The sequence below is a fragment of the Electrophorus electricus genome, chromosome 13, assembly GCF_041902795.1.
Source record: "Electrophorus electricus isolate QZ-2024a chromosome 13, ASM4190279v1, whole genome shotgun sequence".
In the NCBI taxonomy this organism is placed as follows: Eukaryota; Metazoa; Chordata; class Actinopteri; order Gymnotiformes; family Gymnotidae; genus Electrophorus; species Electrophorus electricus.
Window position 1 is genome coordinate 20,643,719 of NC_137509.1, and position 21,717 is coordinate 20,665,435.

The following is a 21,717-nucleotide window of genomic DNA, read 5'->3' on the forward strand; positions in this document are numbered from 1 at the left end:
AACTGTCAAGATGACATGCTAGGATGTGAAATGCAGTGATTAATTAAATAAACTATCTGTTAGCACCTGGGAATAGCAGATGCTGTAAGTTTTTGTTGCATCACTTTACTTTAATCTGCAACTGACAAGCTTGTATGTGAAGTGTACAGATTAAATAGAAATATTTTAGTACCAGGGAATAGCAGGTGCTGTAAGATTGTTTGCATCCCTTTAATTTATGTTCAAGCTATCATGTTCAAATTTGAAGTACAGTGAATAATTAGTGCCTCCGTATACCAGCTCCGTATTGTAAGCTTTTATTGCATCATTTAATTACATTCAAGATAACATTCTAGAATGTCAAGTGCAGGGATTAATAAAAAAAATTGTCAGATTGGTCTTTGATCATATTTGCTATGATTAGGCAATTTGAGTAAGCGTTTAAGGCTTACGGCCACACCAGCTTGAGAACGCCCAATCTCATCTGACCTTGGAAGCTAAGCAAGTTTGGGCCTGAATAGTACTGAGGTGGGACCCTACCTAGGAATACCAGGTGCTGTAAGCTTTTCTTGCATCACTTTAATTTACTTTCAAGCTGACATGCTCAAATGTGAAGTGCAGTGATTAATAAAAAAAACTATCTGTTAGCACCTGGGAATAGCAGATGCTGTAAGTTTTTTTTGCATCACCTTCATTTACTCTCCAACTCACGTGCCTAAATGTGAAGTGCAGTGATTCATCAAAAACTATCTGTTAGCAACTTGGACTACGAGATGCTGTAAGCTTCTCTCGCATCAATTTAATTTACTGTCAAGATGACATGCTAGGATGTGAAATGCAGTGATTAATTAAAAAAACTATCTGTTAGCACCTGGGAATAGCAGATGCTGTAAGTTTTTGTTGCATCACTTTACTTTAATCTGCAACTGACAAGCTTGTATGTGAAGTGTACAGATTAAATAGAAATATTTTAGTACCAGGGAATAGCAGGTGCTGTAAGATTGTATTGCATCCCTTTAATTTATGTTCAAGCTATCATGTTCAAATTTGAAGTGCAGTGAATAATTAACTTAAACTATCTGTTAGCACCTGGGAATAGCAGATGCTGTACGTTTTTTTTTGCATCACTTTCATTTACTCTCCAACTCACATGCCTGAATGTGAAGTGCAGTGATTCATCAAAAAACTGTCTGTTAGTGCCTCCGTATACCAGATGTTGTAAGCTTTTATTGCATCATTTAATTTACATTCAAGATAACATTCTAGAATGTCAAGTGCAGGGATTAATAAAAAAAATTGTCAGATTGGTCTTTGATCATATTTGCTATGATTAGGCAATTTGAGTAAGTGTTTAAGGCTTACGGCCACACCAGCTTGAGAACGCCGAATCTCATCTGACCTTGGAAGCTAAGCAAGTTTGGGCCTAGATAGTACTGAGGTGGGACCCTACCTAGGAATACCAGGTGCTGTAAGCTTTTCTTGCATCACTTTAATTTACTTTCAAGCTGACATGCTCAAATGTGAAGTGCAGTGATTAATAAAAAAAACTATCAGTTAGCACCTGGGAATAGCAGATGCTGTAAGTTTTTTTTGCATCACTTTCATTTACTCTCCAACTCACATGCCTGAATGTGAAGTGCAGTGATTCATCAAAAAACTGTCTTTTAGTGCCTCCGTATACCAGATGTTGTAAGCTTTTATTGCATCATTTAATTTACATTCAAGATAACATTCTAGAATGTCAATTGCAGGGATTAATAAAAAAAATTGTCAGATTGGTCTTTGATCATATTTGCTATGATTAGCAAATTTGAGTAAGTGTTTAAATCTTACGGCCGCACCAGCTTGAGGACGCCCGATCTCATCTGACCTTGGAAGCTAAGCAAGTTTGGGTCTGGATAGTACTGAGGTGGGACCCTACCTAGGAATACCAGGTGCTGTAAGCTTTTCTTGCATCACTTTAATTTACTTTCAAGCTGACATGCTCAAATGTGAAGTGCAGTGATTAATAAAAAAAAACTATCTGTTAGCACCTGGGAATAGCAGATGCTGTAAGTCTTTTTTGCATCACTTTCATTTACTCTCCAACTCACATGCCTGAATGTGAAGTGCAGTTATTCATCAAAAAAATATCTGTTAGCACCATGGACTACGAGATGCTGTAAGCTTCTCTTGCATCACTTTAATTTACTGTCAAGATGATATGCTAGGATGTGAAGTGCAGTGATTAATTAAAAAAACTATCTGTTAGCACCTGGGAATAGCAGATGCTGTAAGTTTTTGTTGCATCACTTTACTTTAATCTGCAACTGACAAGCTTGTATGTGAAGTGTACAGATTAAATAGAAATATTTTAGTACCAGGGAATAGCAGGTGCTGTAAGATTGTATTGCATCCCTTTAATTTATGTTCAAGCTATCATGTTCAAATTTGAAGTGCAGTGAATAATTAACTCAAACTATCTGTTAGCACCTGGGAATAGCAGATGCTGTAAGTTTTTTTTGCATCACTTTCATTTACTCTCCAACTCACATGCCTGAATGTGAAGTGCAGTGATTCATCAAAAAACTATATGTTAGCACATTGGACTACGAGATGCTGTAAGCTTCTCTTGCATCACTTTAATTAACTGTCAAGATGACATGCTAGGATGTGAAATGCAGTGATTAATTAAATAAACTATCTGTTAGCACCTGGGAATAGCAGATGCTGTAAGTTTTTGTTGCATCACTTTACTTTAATCTGCAACTGACAAGCTTGTATGTGAAGTGTACAGATTAAATAGAAATATTTTAGTACCAGGGAATAGCAGGTGCTGTAAGATTGTTTGCATCCCTTTAATTTATGTTCAAGCTATCATGTTCAAATTTGAAGTACAGTGAATAATTAGTGCCTCCGTATACCAGCTCCGTATTGTAAGCTTTTATTGCATCATTTAATTACATTCAAGATAACATTCTAGAATGTCAAGTGCAGGGATTAATAAAAAAAATTGTCAGATTGGTCTTTGATCATATTTGCTATGATTAGGCAATTTGAGTAAGCGTTTAAGGCTTACGGCCACACCAGCTTGAGAACGCCCAATCTCATCTGACCTTGGAAGCTAAGCAAGTTTGGGCCTGAATAGTACTGAGGTGGGACCCTACCTAGGAATACCAGGTGCTGTAAGCTTTTCTTGCATCACTTTAATTTACTTTCAAGCTGACATGCTCAAATGTGAAGTGCAGTGATTAATAAAAAAAACTATCTGTTAGCACCTGGGAATAGCAGATGCTGTAAGTTTTTTTTGCATCACTTTCATTTACTCTCCAACTCACATGCCTGAATGTGAAGTGCAGTGATTCCTCAAAAATCTATCTGTTAGCACCTTGGACTACGAGATGCTGTAAGCTTCTCTTGCATCACTTTAATTTACTTTCAAGATGACATGCTAGGATGTGAAGTGCAGTGATTAATTAAAAAAACTATCTGTTAGCACCTGGGAATAGCAAATGCTGTAAGTTTTTGTTGCATCACTTTACTTTAATCTGCAACTGACAAGCTTGTATGTGAAGTGTACAGATTAAATAGAAATATTTTAGTACCAGGGAATAGCAGGTGCTGTAAGATTGTATTGCATCCCTTTAATTTATGCTCAAGCTATCATGTTCAAATTTGAAGTGCAGTGAATAATTAACTCAAACTATCTGTTAGCACCTGGGAATAGCAGATGCTGTAAGTTTTTGTTGCATCACTTTACTTTAATCTGCAACTGACAAGCTTGTATGTGAAGTGTACAGATTAAATAGAAATATTTTAGTACCAGGGAATAGCAGGTGCTGTAAGATTGTATTGCATCCCTTTAATTTATGTTCAAGCTATCATGTTCAAATTTGAAGTGCAGTGAATAATTAACTTAAACTATCTGTTAGCACCTGGGAATAGCAGATGCTGTAAGTTTTTTTTGCATCACTTTCAATTACTCTCCAACTCACGTGCCTGAATGTGAAGTGCAGTGATTCATCAAAAAACTGTCTGTTAGTGCCTCCGTATACCAGATGTTGTAAGCTTTTATTGCATCATTTAATTTACATTCAAGATACCATTCTAGAATGTCAAGTGCAGGGATTAATAAAAAAAATTGTCAGATTGGTCTTTGATCATATTTGCTATGATTAGGAAATTTGAGTAAGTGTTTAAAGTTTACGGCCACACCAGCTTGAGAACGCCCAATCTCATCTGACCTTGGAAGCTAAGCAAGTTTGGGACTGGATAGTACTGAGGTGGGACCCTCCCTAGGAATACCAGGTGCTGTAAGCTTTTATTGCATCACTTTAATTTACTTTCAAGCTGACATGCTCAAATGTGAAGTGCAGTGATTAATAAAAAAAACTATCTGTTAGCACCTGGGAATAGCAGATGCTGTAAGTTTTTTTTGCATCACTTTCATTTACTCTCCAACTCACGTGCCTAAATGTGAAGTGCAGTGATTCATCAAAAACTATCTGTTAGCAACTTGGACTACGAGATGCTGTAAGCTTCTCTCGCATCAATTTAATTTACTGTCAAGATGACATGCTAGGATGTGAAATGCAATGATTAATAAAAAAAACTATCTGTTAGCACCTGGGAATAGCAGATGCTGTAAGTTTTTTTTGCATCACTTTCATTTACTCTCCAACTCACATGCCTGAATGTGAAGTGCAGTGATTCATCAAAAAACTGTCTGTTAGTGCCTCCGTATACCAGATGTTGTAAGCTTTTATTGCATCATTTAATTTACATTCAAGATAACATTCTAGAATGTCAATTGCAGGGATTAATAAAAAAAATTGTCAGATTGGTCTTTGATCATATTTGCTATGATTAGCAAATTTGAGTAAGTGTTTAAATCTTACGGCCGCACCAGCTTGAGGACGCCCGATCTCATCTGACCTTGGAAGCTAAGCAAGTTTGGGTCTGGATAGTACTGAGGTGGGACCCTACCTAGGAATACCAGGTGCTGTAAGCTTTTCTTGCATCACTTTAATTTACTTTCAAGCTGACATGCTCAAATGTGAAGTGCAGTGATTAATAAAAAAAACTATCTGTTAGCACCTGGGAATAGCAGATGCTGTAAGTCTTTTTTGCATCACTTTCATTTACTCTCCAACTCACATGCCTGAATGTGAAGTGCAGTTATTCATCAAAAAAATATCTGTTAGCACCATGGACTACGAGATGCTGTAAGCTTCTCTTGCATCACTTTAATTTACTGTCAAGATGATATGCTAGGATGTGAAGTGCAGTGATTAATTAAAAAAACTATCTGTTAGCACCTGGGAATAGCAGATGCTGTAAGTTTTTGTTGCATCACTTTAATTTAATCTGCAACTGACAAGCTTGTATGTGAAGTGTACAGATTAAATAGAAATATTTTAGTACCAGGGAATAGCAGGTGCTGTAAGATTGTATTGCATCCCTTTAATTTATTTTCAAGCTATCATGTTCAAATTTGAAGTGCAGTGAATAATTAACTCAAACTATCTGTTAGCACCTGGGAATAGCAGATGCTGTAAGTTTTTGTTGCATCACTTTACTTTAATCTGCAACTGACAAGCTTGTATGTGAAGTGTACAGATTAAATAGAAATATTTTAGTACCATGGAATAGCAGGTGCTGTAAGATTGTATTGCATCCCTTTAATTTATTTTCAAGCTATCATGTTCAAATTTGAAGTGCAGTGAATAATTAACTTAAACTATCTGTTAGCACCTGGGAATAGCAGATGCTGTACGTTTTTTTTTGCATCACTTTCATTTACTCTCCAACTCACATGCCTGAATGTGAAGTGCAGTGATTCATCAAAAAACTGTCTGTTAGTGCCTCCGTATACCAGATGTTGTAAGCTTTTATTGCATCATTTAATTTACATTCAAGATAACATTCTAGAATGTCAAGTGCAGGGATTAATAAAAAAAATTGTCAGATTGGTCTTTGATCATATTTGCTATGATTAGGCAATTTGAGTAAGTGTTTAAGGCTTACGGCCACACCAGCTTGAGAACGCCGAATCTCATCTGACCTTGGAAGCTAAGCAAGTTTGGGCCTAGATAGTACTGAGGTGGGACCCTACCTAGGAATACCAGGTGCTGTAAGCTTTTCTTGCATCACTTTAATTTACTTTCAAGCTGACATGCTCAAATGTGAAGTGCAGTGATTAATAAAAAAAACTATCAGTTAGCACCTGGGAATAGCAGATGCTGTAAGTTTTTTTTGCATCACTTTCATTTACTCTCCAACTCACATGCCTGAATGTGAAGTGCAGTGATTCATCAAAAAACTGTCTTTTAGTGCCTCCGTATACCAGATGTTGTAAGCTTTTATTGCATCATTTAATTTACATTCAAGATAACATTCTAGAATGTCAATTGCAGGGATTAATAAAAAAAATTGTCAGATTGGTCTTTGATCATATTTGCTATGATTAGCAAATTTGAGTAAGTGTTTAAATCTTACGGCCGCACCAGCTTGAGGACGCCCGATCTCATCTGACCTTGGAAGCTAAGCAAGTTTGGGTCTGGATAGTACTGAGGTGGGACCCTACCTAGGAATACCAGGTGCTGTAAGCTTTTCTTGCATCACTTTAATTTACTTTCAAGCTGACATGCTCAAATGTGAAGTGCAGTGATTAATAAAAAAAACTATCTGTTAGCACCTGGGAATAGCAGATGCTGTAAGTCTTTTTTGCATCACTTTCATTTACTCTCCAACTCACATGCCTGAATGTGAAGTGCAGTTATTCATCAAAAAAATATCTGTTAGCACCATGGACTACGAGATGCTGTAAGCTTCTCTTGCATCACTTTAATTTACTGTCAAGATGATATGCTAGGATGTGAAGTGCAGTGATTAATTAAAAAAACTATCTGTTAGCACCTGGGAATAGCAGATGCTGTAAGTTTTTGTTGCATCACTTTAATTTAATCTGCAACTGACAAGCTTGTATGTGAAGTGTACAGATTAAATAGAAATATTTTAGTACCAGGGAATAGCAGGTGCTGTAAGATTGTATTGCATCCCTTTAATTTATTTTCAAGCTATCATGTTCAAATTTGAAGTGCAGTGAATAATTAACTCAAACTATCTGTTAGCACCTGGGAATAGCAGATGCTGTAAGTTTTTGTTGCATCACTTTACTTTAATCTGCAACTGACAAGCTTGTATGTGAAGTGTACAGATTAAATAGAAATATTTTAGTACCAGGGAATAGCAGGTGCTGTAAGATTGTATTGCATCCCTTTAATTTATGTTCAAGCTATCATGTTCAAATTTGAAGTGCAGTGAATAATTAACTCAAACTATCTGTTAGCACCTGGGAATAGCAGATGCTGTAAGTTTTTTTTGCATCACTTTCATTTACTCTCCAACTCACATGCCTGAATGTGAAGTGCAGTGATTCATCAAAAAACTATATGTTAGCACATTGGACTACGAGATGCTGTAAGCTTCTCTTGCATCACTTTAATTAACTGTCAAGATGACATGCTAGGATGTGAAATGCAGTGATTAATTAAATAAACTATCTGTTAGCACCTGGGAATAGCAGATGCTGTAAGTTTTTGTTGCATCACTTTACTTTAATCTGCAACTGACAAGCTTGTATGTGAAGTGTACAGATTAAATAGAAATATTTTAGTACCAGGGAATAGCAGGTGCTGTAAGATTGTTTGCATCCCTTTAATTTATGTTCAAGCTATCATGTTCAAATTTGAAGTACAGTGAATAATTAGTGCCTCCGTATACCAGCTCCGTATTGTAAGCTTTTATTGCATCATTTAATTACATTCAAGATAACATTCTAGAATGTCAAGTGCAGGGATTAATAAAAAAAATTGTCAGATTGGTCTTTGATCATATTTGCTATGATTAGGCAATTTGAGTAAGCGTTTAAGGCTTACGGCCACACCAGCTTGAGAACGCCCAATCTCATCTGACCTTGGAAGCTAAGCAAGTTTGGGCCTGAATAGTACTGAGGTGGGACCCTACCTAGGAATACCAGGTGCTGTAAGCTTTTCTTGCATCACTTTAATTTACTTTCAAGCTGACATGCTCAAATGTGAAGTGCAGTGATTAATAAAAAAAACTATCTGTTAGCACCTGGGAATAGCAGATGCTGTAAGTTTTTTTTGCATCACTTTCATTTACTCTCCAACTCACATGCCTGAATGTGAAGTGCAGTGATTCCTCAAAAATCTATCTGTTAGCACCTTGGACTACGAGATGCTGTAAGCTTCTCTTGCATCACTTTAATTTACTTTCAAGATGACATGCTAGGATGTGAAGTGCAGTGATTAATTAAAAAAACTATCTGTTAGCACCTGGGAATAGCAAATGCTGTAAGTTTTTGTTGCATCACTTTACTTTAATCTGCAACTGACAAGCTTGTATGTGAAGTGTACAGATTAAATAGAAATATTTTAGTACCAGGGAATAGCAGGTGCTGTAAGATTGTATTGCATCCCTTTAATTTATGCTCAAGCTATCATGTTCAAATTTGAAGTGCAGTGAATAATTAACTCAAACTATCTGTTAGCACCTGGGAATAGCAGATGCTGTAAGTTTTTGTTGCATCACTTTACTTTAATCTGCAACTGACAAGCTTGTATGTGAAGTGTACAGATTAAATAGAAATATTTTAGTACCAGGGAATAGCAGGTGCTGTAAGATTGTATTGCATCCCTTTAATTTATGTTCAAGCTATCATGTTCAAATTTGAAGTGCAGTGAATAATTAACTTAAACTATCTGTTAGCACCTGGGAATAGCAGATGCTGTAAGTTTTTTTTGCATCACTTTCAATTACTCTCCAACTCACGTGCCTGAATGTGAAGTGCAGTGATTCATCAAAAAACTGTCTGTTAGTGCCTCCGTATACCAGATGTTGTAAGCTTTTATTGCATCATTTAATTTACATTCAAGATACCATTCTAGAATGTCAAGTGCAGGGATTAATAAAAAAAATTGTCAGATTGGTCTTTGATCATATTTGCTATGATTAGGAAATTTGAGTAAGTGTTTAAAGTTTACGGCCACACCAGCTTGAGAACGCCCAATCTCATCTGACCTTGGAAGCTAAGCAAGTTTGGAACTGGATAGTACTGAGGTGGGACCCTCCCTAGGAATACCAGGTGCTGTAAGCTTTTATTGCATCACTTTAATTTACTTTCAAGCTGACATGCTCAAATGTGAAGTGCAGTGATTAATAAAAAAAACTATCTGTTAGCACCTGGGAATAGCAGATGCTGTAAGTTTTTTTTGCATCACTTTCATTTACTCTCCAACTCACGTGCCTAAATGTGAAGTGCAGTGATTCATCAAAAACTATCTGTTAGCAACTTGGACTACGAGATGCTGTAAGCTTCTCTCGCATCAATTTAATTTACTGTCAAGATGACATGCTAGGATGTGAAATGCAATGATTAATAAAAAAAACTATCTGTTAGCACCTGGGAATAGCAGATGCTGTAAGTTTTTTTTGCATCACTTTCATTTACTCTCCAACTCACATGCCTGAATGTGAAGTGCAGTGATTCATCAAAAAACTGTCTGTTAGTGCCTCCGTATACCAGATGTTGTAAGCTTTTATTGCATCATTTAATTTACATTCAAGATAACATTCTAGAATGTCAATTGCAGGGATTAATAAAAAAAATTGTCAGATTGGTCTTTGATCATATTTGCTATGATTAGCAAATTTGAGTAAGTGTTTAAATCTTACGGCCGCACCAGCTTGAGGACGCCCGATCTCATCTGACCTTGGAAGCTAAGCAAGTTTGGGTCTGGATAGTACTGAGGTGGGACCCTACCTAGGAATACCAGGTGCTGTAAGCTTTTCTTGCATCACTTTAATTTACTTTCAAGCTGACATGCTCAAATGTGAAGTGCAGTGATTAATAAAAAAAACTATCTGTTAGCACCTGGGAATAGCAGATGCTGTAAGTCTTTTTTGCATCACTTTCATTTACTCTCCAACTCACATGCCTGAATGTGAAGTGCAGTTATTCATCAAAAAAATATCTGTTAGCACCATGGACTACGAGATGCTGTAAGCTTCTCTTGCATCACTTTAATTTACTGTCAAGATGATATGCTAGGATGTGAAGTGCAGTGATTAATTAAAAAAACTATCTGTTAGCACCTGGGAATAGCAGATGCTGTAAGTTTTTGTTGCATCACTTTAATTTAATCTGCAACTGACAAGCTTGTATGTGAAGTGTACAGATTAAATAGAAATATTTTAGTACCAGGGAATAGCAGGTGCTGTAAGATTGTATTGCATCCCTTTAATTTATTTTCAAGCTATCATGTTCAAATTTGAAGTGCAGTGAATAATTAACTCAAACTATCTGTTAGCACCTGGGAATAGCAGATGCTGTAAGTTTTTGTTGCATCACTTTACTTTAATCTGCAACTGACAAGCTTGTATGTGAAGTGTACAGATTAAATAGAAATATTTTAGTACCATGGAATAGCAGGTGCTGTAAGATTGTATTGCATCCCTTTAATTTATGTTCAAGCTATCATGTTCAAATTTGAAGTGCAGTGAATAATTAACTCAAACTATCTGTTAGCACCTGGGAATAGCAGATGCTGTAAGTTTTTTTTGCATCACTTTCATTTACTCTCCAACTCACATGCCTGAATGTGAAGTGCAGTGATTCATCAAAAAACTATATGTTAGCACATTGGACTACGAGATGCTGTAAGCTTCTCTTGCATCACTTTAATTAACTGTCAAGATGACATGCTAGGATGTGAAATGCAGTGATTAATTAAATAAACTATCTGTTAGCACCTGGGAATAGCAGATGCTGTAAGTTTTTGTTGCATCACTTTACTTTAATCTGCAACTGACAAGCTTGTATGTGAAGTGTACAGATTAAATAGAAATATTTTAGTACCAGGGAATAGCAGGTGCTGTAAGATTGTTTGCATCCCTTTAATTTATGTTCAAGCTATCATGTTCAAATTTGAAGTACAGTGAATAATTAGTGCCTCCGTATACCAGCTCCGTATTGTAAGCTTTTATTGCATCATTTAATTACATTCAAGATAACATTCTAGAATGTCAAGTGCAGGGATTAATAAAAAAAATTGTCAGATTGGTCTTTGATCATATTTGCTATGATTAGGCAATTTGAGTAAGCGTTTAAGGCTTACGGCCACACCAGCTTGAGAACGCCCAATCTCATCTGACCTTGGAAGCTAAGCAAGTTTGGGCCTGAATAGTACTGAGGTGGGACCCTACCTAGGAATACCAGGTGCTGTAAGCTTTTCTTGCATCACTTTAATTTACTTTCAAGCTGACATGCTCAAATGTGAAGTGCAGTGATTAATAAAAAAAACTATCTGTTAGCACCTGGGAATAGCAGATGCTGTAAGTTTTTTTTGCATCACTTTCATTTACTCTCCAACTCACATGCCTGAATGTGAAGTGCAGTGATTCCTCAAAAATCTATCTGTTAGCACCTTGGACTACGAGATGCTGTAAGCTTCTCTTGCATCACTTTAATTTACTTTCAAGATGACATGCTAGGATGTGAAGTGCAGTGATTAATTAAAAAAACTATCTGTTAGCACCTGGGAATAGCAAATGCTGTAAGTTTTTGTTGCATCACTTTACTTTAATCTGCAACTGACAAGCTTGTATGTGAAGTGTACAGATTAACTAGAAATATTTTAGTACCAGGGAATAGCAGGTGCTGTAAGATTGTTTGCATCCCTTTAATTTATGCTCAAGCTATCATGTTCAAATTTGAAGTGCAGTGAATAATTAACTCAAACTATCTGTTAGCACCTGGGAATAGCAGATGCTGTAAGTTTTTTTTGCATCACTTTCATTTACTCTCCAACTCACATGCCTGAATGTGAAGTGCAGTGATTCATCAAAAAACTATATGTTAGCACCTTGGACTACGAGATGCTGTAAGCTTCTCTTGCATCACTTTAATTTACTGTCAAGATGACATGCTAGGATGTGAAATGCAGTGATTAATTAAAAAAACTATCTGTTAGCACCTGGGAATAGCAGATGCTGTAAGTTTTTGTTGCATCACTTTACTTTAATCTGCAACTGACAAGCTTGTATGTGAAGTGTACAGATTAAATAGAAATATTTTAGTACCAGGGAATAGCAGGTGCTGTAAGATTGTATTGCATCCCTTTAATTTATTTTCAAGCTATCATGTTCAAATTTGAAGTGCAGTGAATAATTAACTCAAACTGTCTGTTAGCACCTGGGAATAGCAGATGCTGTAAATTTTTGTTGCATCACTTTCATTTACTCTCCAACTCACATGCCTGAATGTGAAGTGCAGTGATTCATCAAAAAACTGTCTGTTAGTGCCTCCGTATACCAGATGTTGTAAGCTTTTATTGCATCATTTAATTTACATTCAAGATAACATTCTAGAATGTCAAGTGCAGGGATTAATAAAAAAAATTGTCAGATTGGTCTTTGATCATATTTGCTATGATTAGGCAATTTGAGTAAGTGTTTAAGGTTTACGGCCACACCAGCTTGAGAACGCCCAATCTCATCTGACCTTGGAAGCTAAGCAAGTTTGGGCCTGGATAGTACTGAGGTGGGACTCTACCTAGGAATACCAGGTGCTGTAAGCTCTTCTTGCATCACTTTAATTTACTTTCAAGCTGACATGCTCAAATGTGAAGTGTAGTGATTATTAAAACAAAACTATCTGTTAGCACCTGGGAATAGCCGATGCTGTAAGTTTTTTTTGCATCACTTTCATTTACTCTCCAACTCACATGCCTGAATGTGAAGTGCAGTGATTCATCAAAAAACTGTCTGTTAGTGCCTCCGTATACCAGATGTTGTAAGCTTTTATTGCATCATTTAATTTACATTCAAGATACCATTCTAGAATGTCAAGTGCAGGGATTAATAAAAAAAATTGTCAGATTGGTCTTTGATCATATTTGCTATGATTAGGAAATTTGAGTAAGTGTTTAAAGCTTACGGCCACACCAGCTTGAGAACGCCCAATCTCATCTGACCTTGGAAGCTAAGCAAGTTTGGGCCTGGATAGTACTGAGGTGGGACCCTCCCTAGGAATACCAGGTGGTGCAAGCTTTTCTTGCATCACTTTAATTTACTTTCAAGTTGACATGCTCAAATGTGAAGTGCAGTGATTAATAAAAAAAACCATCTGTTAGCACCTGGGAATAGCCGATGCTGTAAGTTTTTTTTGCATCACTTTCATTTACTCTCCAACTCACATGCCTGAATGTGAAGTGCAGTGATTCCTCAAAAAACTATCTGTTAGCACCTTGGACTACGAGATGCTGTAAGCTTCTCTTGAATCACTTTAATTTACTGTCAAGATGACATGCTAAGATGTCAAATGCAGTGATTAATTAAAAAAACTATCTGTTAGCACCTGGGAATAGCAGATGCTGTAAGTTTTTGTTGCATCACTTTACTTTAATCTGCAACTGACAAGCTTGTATGTGAAGTGTACAGATTAAATAGAAATATTTTAGTACCAGGGAATAGCAGGTGCTGTAAGATTGTATTGCATCCCTTTAATTTATTTTCAAGCTATCATGTTCAAATTTGAAGTGCAGTGAATAATTAACTCAAACTATCTGTTAGCACCTGGGAATAGCAGATGCTGTAAGTTTTTGTTGCATCACTTTACTTTAATCTGCAACTGACAAGCTTGTATGTGAAGTGTACAGATTAAATAGAAATATTTTAGTACCAGGGAATAGCAGGTGCTGTAAGATTGTATTGCATCCCTTTAATTTATGTTCAAGCTATCATGTTCAAATTTGAAGTGCAGTGAATAATTAACTCAAACTATCTGTTAGCACCTGGGAATAGCAGATGCTGTAAGTTTTTTTTGCATCACTTTCATTTACTCTCCAACTCACATGCCTGAATGTGAAGTGCAGTGATTCATCAAAAAACTATATGTTAGCACATTGGACTACGAGATGCTGTAAGCTTCTCTTGCATCACTTTAATTAACTGTCAAGATGACATGCTAGGATGTGAAATGCAGTGATTAATTAAAAAAACTATCTGTTAGCACCTGGGAATAGCAGATGCTGTAAGTTTTTGTTGCATCACTTTACTTTAATCTGCAACTGACAAGCTTGTATGTGAAGTGTACAGATTAAATAGAAATATTTTAGTACCAGGGAATAGCAGGTGCTGTAAGATTGTTTGCATCCCTTTAATTTATGTTCAAGCTATCATGTTCAAATTTGAAGTACAGTGAATAATTAGTGCCTCCGTATACCAGCTCCGTATTGTAAGCTTTTATTGCATCATTTAATTACATTCAAGATAACATTCTAGAATGTCAAGTGCAGGGATTAATAAAAAAAATTGTCAGATTGGTCTTTGATCATATTTGCTATGATTAGGCAATTTGAGTAAGCGTTTAAGGCTTACGGCCACACCAGCTTGAGAACGCCCAATCTCATCTGACCTTGGAAGCTAAGCAAGTTTGGGCCTGAATAGTACTGAGGTGGGACCCTACCTAGGAATACCAGGTGCTGTAAGCTTTTCTTGCATCACTTTAATTTACTTTCAAGCTGACATGCTCAAATGTGAAGTGCAGTGATTAATAAAAAAAACTATCTGTTAGCACCTGGGAATAGCAGATGCTGTAAGTTTTTTTTGCATCACTTTCATTTACTCTCCAACTCACATGCCTGAATGTGAAGTGCAGTGATTCCTCAAAAATCTATCTGTTAGCACCTTGGACTACGAGATGCTGTAAGCTTCTCTTGCATCACTTTAATTTACTTTCAAGATGACATGCTAGGATGTGAAGTGCAGTGATTAATTAAAAAAACTATCTGTTAGCACCTGGGAATAGCAAATGCTGTAAGTTTTTGTTGCATCACTTTACTTTAATCTGCAACTGACAAGCTTGTATGTGAAGTGTACAGATTAAATAGAAATATTTTAGTACCAGGGAATAGCAGGTGCTGTAAGATTGTATTGCATCCCTTTAATTTATGCTCAAGCTATCATGTTCAAATTTGAAGTGCAGTGAATAATTAACTCAAACTATCTGTTAGCACCTGGGAATAGCAGATGCTGTAAGTTTTTCTTGCATCACTTTAATTTACTTTCAAGCTGACATGCTCAAATGTGAAGTGCAGTGATTAATAAAAAAAACTATCTGTTAGCACCTGGGAATAGCAGATGCTGTAAGTTTTTTTTGCATCACTTTCATTTACTCTCCAACTCACATGCCTGAATGTGAAGTGCAGTGATTCCTCAAAAATCTATCTGTTAGCACCTTGGACTACGAGATGCTGTAAGCTTCTCTTGCATCACTTTAATTTACTTTCAAGATGACATGCTAGGATGTGAAGTGCAGTGATTAATTAAAAAAACTATCTGTTAGCACCTGGGAATAGCAAATGCTGTAAGTTTTTGTTGCATCACTTTACTTTAATCTGCAACTGACAAGCTTGTATGTGAAGTGTACAGATTAAATAGAAATATTTTAGTACCAGGGAATAGCAGGTGCTGTAAGATTGTATTGCATCCCTTTAATTTATGCTCAAGCTATCATGTTCAAATTTGAAGTGCAGTGAATAATTAACTCAAACTATCTGTTAGCACCTGGGAATAGCAGATGCTGTAAGTTTTTTTTTGCATCACTTTCATTTACTCTCCAACTCACATGCCTGAATGTGAAGTGCAGTGATTCATCAAAAAACTATATGTTAGCACCTTGGACTACGAGATGCTGTAAGCTTCTCTTGCATCACTTTAATTTACTGTCAAGATGACATGCTAGGATGTGAAATGCAGTGATTAATTAAAAAAACTATCTGTTAGCACCTGGGAATAGCAGATGCTGTAAGTTTTTGTTGCATCACTTTACTTTAATCTGCAACTGACAAGCTTGTATGTGAAGTGTACAGATTAAATAGAAATATTTTAGTACCAGGGAATAGCAGGTGCTGTAAGATTGTATTGCATCCCTTTAATTTATTTTCAAGCTATCATGTTCAAATTTGAAGTGCAGTGAATAATTAACTCAAACTGTCTGTTAGCACCTGGGAATAGCAGATGCTGTAAGTTTTTGTTGCATCACTTTACTTTAATCTGCAACTGACAAGCTTATATGTGAAGTGTACAGATTAAATAGAAATATTTTAGTACCAGGGAATAGCAGGTGCTGTAAGATTGTATTGCATCCCTTTAATTTATGTTCAAGCTATCATGTTCAAATTTGAAGTGCAGTGAATAATTAACTTAAACTATCTGTTAGCACCTGGGAATAGCAGATGCTGTACGTTTTTTTTTGCATCACTTTCATTTACTCTCCAACTCACATGCCTGAATGTGAAGTGCAGTGATTCATCAAAAAACTGTCTGTTAGTGCCTCCGTATACCAGATGTTGTAAGCTTTTATTGCATCATTTAATTTACATTCAAGATAACATTCTAGAATGTCAAGTGCAGGGATTAATAAAAAAAATTGTCAGATTGGTCTTTGATCATATTTGCTATGATTAGGCAATTTGAGTAAGTGTTTAAGGTTTACGGCCACACCAGCTTGAGAACGCCCAATCTCATCTGACCTTGGAAGCTAAGCAAGTTTGGGCCTGGATAGTACTGAGGTGGGACTCTACCTAGGAATACCAGGTGCTGTAAGCTCTTCTTGCATCACTTTAATTTACTTTCAAGCTGACATGCTCAAATGTGAAGTGCAGTGATTATTAAAACAAAACTATCTGTTAGCACCTGGGAATAGCCGATGCTGTAAGTTTTTTTTGCATCACTTTCATTTACTCTCCAACTCACATGCCTGAATGTGAAGTGCAGTGATTCATCAAAAAACTGTCTGTTAGTGCCTCCGTATACCAGATGTTGTAAGCTTTTATTGCATCATTTAATTTACATTCAAGATACCATTCTAGAATGTCAAGTGCAGGGATTAATAAAAAAAATTGTCAGATTGGTCTTTGATCATATTTGCTATGATTAGGAAATTTGAGTAAGTGTTTAAAGCTTACGGCCACACCAGCTTGAGAACGCCCAATCTCATCTGACCTTGGAAGCTAAGCAAGTTTGGGCCTGGATAGTACTGAGGTGGGACCCTCCCTAGGAATACCAGGTGCTGTAAGCTTTTATTGCATCACTTTAATTTACTTTCAAGCTGACATGCTCAAATGTGAAGTGCAGTGATTAATAAAAAAAACTATCTGTTAGCACCTGGGAATAGCAGATGCTGTAAGTTTTTTTTGCATCACTTTCATTTACTCTCCAACTCACGTGCCTAAATGTGAAGTGCAGTGATTCATCAAAAACTATCTGTTAGCAACTTGGACTACGAGATGCTGTAAGCTTCTCTTGAATCACTTTAATTTACTGTCAAGATGACATGCTAAGATGTCAAATGCAGTGATTAATTAAAAAAACTATCTGTTAGCACCTGGGAATAGCAGATGCTGTAAGTTTTTGTTGCATCACTTTACTTTAATCTGCAACTGACAAGCTTGTATGTGAAGTGTACAGATTAAATAGAAATATTTTAGTACCAGGGAATAGCAGGTGCTGTAAGATTGTATTGCATCCCTTTAATTTATGTTCAAGCTATCATGTTCAAATTTGAAGTGCAATGAATAATTAACTCAAACTATCTGTTAGCACCTGGGAATAGCAGATGCTGTAAGTTTTTTTTGCATCACTTTCATTTACTCTCCAACTCACATGCCTGAATGTGAAGTGCAGTGATTCATCAAAAAACTATATGTTAGCACATTGGACTACGAGATGCTGTAAGCTTCTCTTGCATCACTTTAATTTACTGTCAAGATGACATGCTAGGATGTGAAATGCAGTGATTAATTAAAAAAACTATCTGTTAGCACCTGGGAATAGCAGATGCTGTAAGTTTTTGTTGCATCACTTTACTTTAATCTGCAACTGACAAGCTTGTATGTGAAGTGTACAGATTAAATAGAAATATTTTAGTACCAGGGAATAGCAGGTGCTGTAAGATTGTTTGCATCCCTTTAATTTATGTTCAAGCTATCATGTTCAAATTTGAAGTGCAGTGAATAATTAGTGCCTCCGTATACCAGCTCCGTATTGTAAGCTTTTATTGCATCATTTAATTACATTCAAGATAACATTCCAGAATGTCAAGTGCAGGGATTAATAAAAAAAATTGTCAGATTGGTCTTTGATCATATTTGCTATGATTAGGCAATTTGAGTAAGTGTTTAAGGCTTACGGCCACACCAGCTTGAGAACGCCCAATCTCATCTTACTTTGGAAGCTAAGCAAGTTTGGGCCTGAATAGTACTGAGGTGGGACCCTACCTAGGAATACCAGGTGCTGTAATCTTTTCTTGCATCACTTTAATTTACTTTCAAGCTGACATGCTCAAATGTGAAGTGCAGTGATTAATAAAAAAAACTATCTGTTAGCACCTGGGAATAGCAGATGCTGTAAGTTTTTTTTGCATCACTTTCATTTACTCTCCAACTCACATGCCTGAATGTGAAGTGCAGTGATTCCTCAAAAATCTATCTGTTAGCACCTTGGACTACGAGATGCTGTAAGCTTCTCTTGCATCACTTTAATTTACTTTCAAGATGACATGCTAGGATGTGAAGTGCAGTGATTAATTAAAAAAAATATCTGTTAGCACCTGGGAATAGCAAATGCTGTAAGTTTTTGTTGCATCACTTTACTTTAATCTGCAACTGACAAGCTTGTATGTGAAGTGTACAGATTAAATAGAAATATTTTAGTACCAGGGAATAGCAGGTGCTGTAAGATTGTATTGCATCCCTTTAATTTATGTTCAAGCTATCATGTTCAAATTTGAAGTGCAGTGAATAATTAACTCAAACTATCTGTTAGCACCTGGGAATAGCAGATGCTGTAAGTTTTTTTTGCATCACTTTCATTTACTCTCCAACTCACATGCCTGAATGTGAAGTGCAGTGATTCATCAAAAAACTATATGTTAGCACATTGGACTACGAGATGGTGTAAGCTTCTCTTGCATCACTTTAATTTACTGTCAAGATGACATGCTAGGATGTGAAATGCAGTGATTAATTAAAAAAACTATCTGTTAGCACCTGGGAATAGCAGATGCTGTAAGTTTTTGTTGCATCACTTTACTTTAATCTGCAACTGACAAGCTTGTATGTGAAGTGTACAGATTAAATAGAAATATTTTAGTACCAGGGAATAGCAGGTGCTGTAAGATTGTTTGCATCCCTTTAATTTATGTTCAATCTATCATGTTCAAATTTGAAGTGCAGTGAATAATTAGTGCCTCAGTATACCAGCTCCGTATTGTAAGCTTTTATTGCATCATTTAATTACATTCAAGATAACATTCTAGAATGTCAAGTGCAGGGATTAATAAAAAAAATTGTCAGATTGGTCTTTGATCATATTTGCTATGATTAGGCAATTTGAGTAAGTGTTTAAGGTTTACGGCCACACCAGCTTGAGAACGCCCAATCTCATCTGACCTTGGAAGCTAAGCAAGTTTGGGCCTGGATAGTACTGAGGTGGGACCCTACCTAGGAATACCAGGTGCTGTAAGCTTTTCTTGCATCACTTTAATTTACTTTCAAGCTGACATGCTCAAATGTGAAGTGCAGTGATTAATAAAAAAAACTATCTGTTAGCACCTGGGAATAGCAGGTGCTGTAAGATTGTATTGCATCCCTTTAATTTATGTTCAAGCTATCATGTTCAAATTTGAAGTGCAGTGAATAATTAACTCAAACTATCTGTTAGCACCTGGGAATAGCAGATGCTGTAAGTTTTTTTTGCATCACTTTCATTTACTCTCCAACTCACATGCCTGAATGTGAAGTGCAGTGATTCCTCAAAAATCTATCTGTTAGCACCTTGGACTACGAGATGCTGTAAGCTTCTCTTGCATCACTTTAATTTACTGTCAAGATGACATGCTAAGATGTGAAATGCAGTGATTAATTAAAAAAACTATCTGTTAGCACCTGGGAATAGCAGATGCTGTAAGTTTTTCTTGCATCACTTTACTTTAATCTGCAACTGACAAGCTTGTATGTGAAGTGTACAGATTAAATAGAAATATTTTAGTACCAGGGAATAGCAGGTGCTGTAAGATTGTATTGCATCCCTTTAATTTATGTTCAAGCTATCATGTTCAAATTTGAAGTGCAATGAATAATTAACTCAAACTATCTGTTAGCACCTGGGAATAGCAGATGCTGTAAGTTTTTTTTGCATCACTTTCATTTACTCTCCAACTCACATGCCTGAATGTGAAGTGCAGTGATTCATCAAAAAACTATATGTTAGCACATTGGACTATGAGATGCTGTAAGCTTCTCTTGCATCACTTTAATTTACTGTCAAGATGACATGCTAGGATGTGAAATGCAGTGATTAATTAAAAAAACTACCTGTTAGCACCTGGGAATAGCAGATGCTGTAAGTTTTTGTTGCATCACTTTACTTTAATCTGCAACTGACAAGCTTGTATGTGAAGTGTACAGATTAAATAGATATATTTTAGTACCAGGGAATAGCAGGTGCTGTAAGATTGTATTGCATCCCTTTAATTTGTGTTCAAGCTATCATGTTCAAATTTGAAGTGCAGTGAATAATTAGTGCCTCCGTATACCAGCTCCGTATTGTAAGCTTTTATTGCATCATTTAATTACATTCAAGATAACATTCTAGAATGTCAAGTGCAGGGATTAATAAAAAAAATTGTCAGATTGGTCTTTGATCATATTTGCTATGATTAGGCAATTTGAGTAAGTGTTTAAGGCTTACGGCCACACCAGCTTGAGAACGCCCAATCTCATCTGACCTTGGAAACTAAGCAAGTTTGGGCCTGAATAGTACTGAGGTGGGACCCTACCTAGGAATACCAGGTGCTGTAAGCTTTTCTTGCATCACTTTAATTTACTTTCAAGCTGACATGCTCAAATGTGAAGTGCAGTGATTAATAAAAAAAACTATCTGTTAGCACCTGGGAATAGCAGGTGCTGTAAGATTGTATTGCATCCCTTTAATTTATGTTCAAGCTATCATGTTCAAATTTGAAGTGCAGTGAATAATTAACTCAAACTATCTGTTAGCACCTGGGAATAGCCGATGCTGTAAGTTTTTTTTGCATCACTTTCATTTACTCTCCAACTCACATGCCTGAATGTGAAGTGCAGTGATTCATCAAAAAACTGTCTGTTAGTGCCTCCGTATACCAGATGTTGTAAGCTTTTATTGCATCATTTAATTTACATTCAAGATAACATTCTAGAATGTCAATTGCAGGGATTAATAAAAAAAATTGTCAGATTGGTCTTTGATCATATTTGCTATGATTAGGCAATTTGAGTAAGTGTTTGAGGCTTATGGCCACACCAGCTTGAGAATGCCCAAGCTCATCTGACCTTGGAAGCTAAGCAAGTTTGGGCCTGGATAGTACTGAGGTGGGACCCTACCTAGGAATACCAGGTGCTGTAATCTTTTCTTGCATCACTTTAATTTACTTTCAAGCTGACATGCTCAAATGTGAAGTGCAGTGATTAATAAAAAAAACTATCTGTTAGCACCTGGGAATAGCAGATGCTGTAAGTTTTTTTTGCATCACTTTCATTTACTCTCCAACTCACATGCCTGAATGTGAAGTGCAGTGATTCCTCAAAAATCTATCTGTTAGCACCTTGGACTACGAGATGCTGTAAGCTTCTC

The 21,717-nt window shown here is 36.3% G+C and overlaps 1 non-coding gene and 20 pseudogenes across 1 annotated transcript; all 21 read left to right on the forward strand.

Annotated features, from left to right (window-relative positions):
- Window positions 1–425: 425 nt before the first annotated feature.
- LOC145646581 (5S ribosomal RNA) lies at window positions 426–544 on the forward strand (annotated as a pseudogene).
- A 791-nt stretch (window positions 545–1,335) lies between these two features.
- LOC145650314 (5S ribosomal RNA) lies at window positions 1,336–1,454 on the forward strand (annotated as a pseudogene).
- Window positions 1,455–1,806: 352 nt separating this feature from the next.
- On the forward strand, window positions 1,807–1,925 carry LOC145643849 (5S ribosomal RNA; annotated as a pseudogene).
- A 1,106-nt stretch (window positions 1,926–3,031) lies between these two features.
- On the forward strand, window positions 3,032–3,150 carry LOC145646582 (5S ribosomal RNA; annotated as a pseudogene).
- Window positions 3,151–4,159: 1,009 nt separating this feature from the next.
- LOC145650036 (5S ribosomal RNA) lies at window positions 4,160–4,278 on the forward strand (annotated as a pseudogene).
- Window positions 4,279–4,850: 572 nt separating this feature from the next.
- On the forward strand, window positions 4,851–4,969 carry LOC145643850 (5S ribosomal RNA; annotated as a pseudogene).
- Window positions 4,970–5,979: 1,010 nt separating this feature from the next.
- Window positions 5,980–6,098, forward strand: LOC145650315 (5S ribosomal RNA; annotated as a pseudogene).
- A 352-nt stretch (window positions 6,099–6,450) lies between these two features.
- LOC145643851 (5S ribosomal RNA) lies at window positions 6,451–6,569 on the forward strand (annotated as a pseudogene).
- Window positions 6,570–7,892: 1,323 nt separating this feature from the next.
- Window positions 7,893–8,011, forward strand: LOC145646584 (5S ribosomal RNA; annotated as a pseudogene).
- A 1,009-nt stretch (window positions 8,012–9,020) lies between these two features.
- Window positions 9,021–9,139, forward strand: LOC145650658 (5S ribosomal RNA; annotated as a pseudogene).
- Window positions 9,140–9,711: 572 nt separating this feature from the next.
- LOC145643852 (5S ribosomal RNA) lies at window positions 9,712–9,830 on the forward strand (annotated as a pseudogene).
- Window positions 9,831–11,153: 1,323 nt separating this feature from the next.
- Window positions 11,154–11,272, forward strand: LOC145646585 (5S ribosomal RNA; annotated as a pseudogene).
- Window positions 11,273–12,501: 1,229 nt separating this feature from the next.
- On the forward strand, window positions 12,502–12,620 carry LOC145646928 (5S ribosomal RNA; annotated as a pseudogene).
- Window positions 12,621–12,973: 353 nt separating this feature from the next.
- LOC145650376 (5S ribosomal RNA) lies at window positions 12,974–13,092 on the forward strand (annotated as a pseudogene).
- Window positions 13,093–14,415: 1,323 nt separating this feature from the next.
- Window positions 14,416–14,534, forward strand: LOC145646586 (5S ribosomal RNA; annotated as a pseudogene).
- A 2,000-nt stretch (window positions 14,535–16,534) lies between these two features.
- Window positions 16,535–16,653, forward strand: LOC145646929 (5S ribosomal RNA; annotated as a pseudogene).
- A 353-nt stretch (window positions 16,654–17,006) lies between these two features.
- Window positions 17,007–17,125, forward strand: LOC145643869 (5S ribosomal RNA). The gene has a single exon (XR_014116089.1). It is a non-coding gene; the product is annotated as a 5S ribosomal RNA (ribosomal RNA).
- A 1,104-nt stretch (window positions 17,126–18,229) lies between these two features.
- Window positions 18,230–18,348, forward strand: LOC145644209 (5S ribosomal RNA; annotated as a pseudogene).
- Window positions 18,349–19,453: 1,105 nt separating this feature from the next.
- On the forward strand, window positions 19,454–19,572 carry LOC145647097 (5S ribosomal RNA; annotated as a pseudogene).
- A 1,218-nt stretch (window positions 19,573–20,790) lies between these two features.
- Window positions 20,791–20,909, forward strand: LOC145649037 (5S ribosomal RNA; annotated as a pseudogene).
- Window positions 20,910–21,373: 464 nt separating this feature from the next.
- LOC145650728 (5S ribosomal RNA) lies at window positions 21,374–21,492 on the forward strand (annotated as a pseudogene).
- Window positions 21,493–21,717: the final 225 nt, after the last annotated feature.